We start from the raw sequence: 3,005 nt of genomic DNA, 5'->3' as shown, positions 1-3,005 counted from the left end.
TTAAGTACATTTAGCGAATAATACTTCTGTAATTTTGAAAGTAAAACCATTACTAGTAAAGTAGTATTTTATACTGTATTATTGCTACATTTACTTAAGTAAACCAGTTCAATACTTCTTCCATCACTGCTTTACAGTTTACACTTGTCATTGCCGAGTGCTCATACATAAATGACAGAAGGGGCTGTTTGTCAGTATCCTCCAAATATAACACATATGAATGTTTTCTGATCTGAACGTCGGATTTGTCAACTAAACTACCTTCAGTTGTTAGAAGATCATGGTCATGCAAATCAATTATTCTTACAGTAAAATGACTTTTTAACCAAATAAACCCAGGAACTCATGAGCCCTGCACTGCTAGAAGCAAAATAATTATTGCCTTTACTCTTATTCTTCTTTTCATTTTTACATTTTTGGTATCATTAAATATTACGGTTAGGATTTCTACAGTCAATAAAAGATACTAGAAGATTTTGCTGATGTTGGCAACATTAATTCAAAAGTAAATAATAAATGTACTCAAGAAAGGCTTCAGCAGCTTTTGGGCTCAGATTTCCAATTGTCCTTTGTGTAAAGTATTTGCAGAAATAACTGTCATCAGTTGGTTATCACCTCTATGTGAGGAGCTTTCTAGTGTGAAAACATTAAAGAGGTTTTTGGGAGAAAAACAACAGCATTTTCTGCTTTGACCAGCTGCTGATGTTGCTTGATTATACACGTTTGAAACTTTATTGTGTTATTGTCTGACTGTTTGTGTTCTTATGTTATTTGTGTATTTTCTTTTTAATACAAGTAAAGATGACTTGTTTGTCTCAGTGTGGTTTGTGTTCTGCTGCTCTGATTGATGATAACAAATGTAGGATGTATTTTTTTAAATGTTGCAGAGAGGAAGTGAATGTTAAAAATGTTCTTACAGTGTGAATTTAAACACTCTGCAGGTAAAAACCTCAATTTAGAAGAAGATGAAAGATTTCAGAAACACCACAATTTAAAAACTGGTTTGTTTTATTAACAAAAACTTCATAAGAGAAACTGATAATAAAACAAACAGCAACGACAAAGTAATACAACTATTAAATATAAAATCTATATTATTAAATTATATATATTAATTATTAAATTAGTACATGTAATTTTATAAAATATGAATAGTATTATTAATTTGGGTTTTGTTATTCAATGAATCATCAAGCACGAGGGGGGAACAGTGGAGGCCCAAACAGAACAAGGTAATGAAGGCTTGGTGACTGTGTTCAGCAGTGATTCAGCTTCATCTGGAGACGCTGTCAGAGAGAGCAGAGGAGCAGAGCACTGACATTTCTCACTGCAACTCCAAACATTTGACTCCTTTTGTGTTTCAGAGCTTCCAGCTCCAGCAGCCTCCTGTCCTCCAGAGAGAGAGCCAGCAGACCTGCCAGCTCTGCAGCAAGCTGACTGTAAGATCACCTGCTGCCTCTCTGCATGCTCTGACAGCTCCAATGTCCTGCTGCAGTTAGGGCTGCATATCAGTCTGTTCACTTTCTGCTCATCATTGAAGGATTTAAACATACACTCCCTGATTCTGTTAGAGTGTCCCACAGCACAACAAGTCCCACTGAGAGAGCTTTCACTTCACAGGCTGACAAATAACACCTTTTGGGGGAGTTATACTCAGTTTTAGGCCTCGAGGGTGATAGAACAAGTTTAGGGAGTATATCTTAAAGCTCCACTAATCAATAGTTTTATATTAAGAATGAATCTAATGACTAAATGAGCTTTTTAGCCTCTTTTAGCTCCTAGTTGTGGTTTTGCAGCACATTTCCTGTCTGCTTCAGTCTCAGTGTTTCCAGCAGCAGCAGCTGTTTCCTGATAAACCCACTGTACACTAGCTGCCCAGCAGCAAACAGCAGACAGACCATAATATGTCAGAGAGGAGTTTGTTAGCTTGTTGTGGAGTTCTTCTGCCCCCAAGTGGTAAAAACTTCAAATCTATAGTAACCTGTGTGTTTTTAAACAGTATTTGGACTTTGCTTTTTATCCTTGAGTGATTTTAATTGTTATAAATTGTAGTTAGTTGTGGATTCAAAAGTTATTTTAAGTTGAAAACAGGAAATCAAATCCTGTTTGGGGCCCCTAAAAAGCTGGGTCCGGCCCTGACTTATTGTATTTAATAAGGGCCTTTGAGCTGTCAGTCAAACTGTAGTCGACCCCTGTCTTCATGTAAAGCTGGTCGTCCCGTCTGGAAAAGTCCAAGTTCTACTGAAGAAAATGTGATGATACTGTGATGAAATGTCCACAGTTGAACAGACTGAAACAGTGTGGAGAAAAGACTGACCTGTGTGTGTGTGTGTGTGTGTGTGTGTGTGTGTGTGTGTCAGTGTCCTTCCAGTCTCAGTGCAGGGTGAAGCTGCTCTGTGTGCTGTACACAGTGCTGATAGTGAAGAGTCTGGTGTACTGCTGTGGACTCTCTCTGCTGATGATCCTCAGAAACAAGGGACCGTCCACCAACTGCACACATGCTGACTGACTGTTTTCTGCTCGCCTTTTCTCACCATCACATCTCATCAATTCATCTCATTAATCATTTTGATCAGTGTTCACAAATGTCACTTATGACGTGTTGTGGTTGGTTTTACATTTTCTCTCTTTATGCACAAGTTAGATACAGTTGTGCTGAATATATAAATACATATATACACATATATATTTACAAATTAAACCTTAACAGTTGCTTTTTTAGCTCAGGTTTGTTTTGTTTCCTACTTTTAGCTTTGACTTGTATTATACAAAAAATAAAAAAGAAATATACTTAGTTTTTAGTATTTTCAAACTTTTATTATGTTTATTGGTGTTTGATTCATTCTGCAAAGTTAAATTTGTCTTTTTTAATTCATAACTGTGATATTCTCAATAAACTGTAACATCATCATGTTTGTGGTTTATGAAGATCTTTGTCTTTTGTTGATTTTTCTTTAAAATTTGTATTTGTACTGATTTTAATGCGTTATGCCCCCAAAATACAC

At 36.2% G+C, this 3,005-nt stretch overlaps 1 long non-coding RNA gene across 1 annotated transcript; it reads left to right on the top strand.

Annotated features, from left to right (window-relative positions):
* The first annotated feature begins 1,192 nt into the window (after nucleotides 1-1,192).
* LOC122994500 lies at nucleotides 1,193-2,383 on the top strand. Its single transcript, XR_006406610.1, has 3 exons — nucleotides 1,193-1,232; nucleotides 1,365-1,439; nucleotides 2,361-2,383. It is a non-coding gene; the product is annotated as an uncharacterized LOC122994500 (long non-coding RNA).
* Nucleotides 2,384-3,005: the final 622 nt, after the last annotated feature.

The sequence above is a fragment of the Thunnus albacares genome, chromosome 12, assembly GCF_914725855.1.
Source record: "Thunnus albacares chromosome 12, fThuAlb1.1, whole genome shotgun sequence".
Lineage (NCBI taxonomy): Eukaryota > Metazoa > Chordata > Actinopteri > Scombriformes > Scombridae > Thunnus > Thunnus albacares.
Note: the sequence above shows the minus strand (reverse complement) of the source record. Positions and strands in the feature narration are given on the sequence as shown.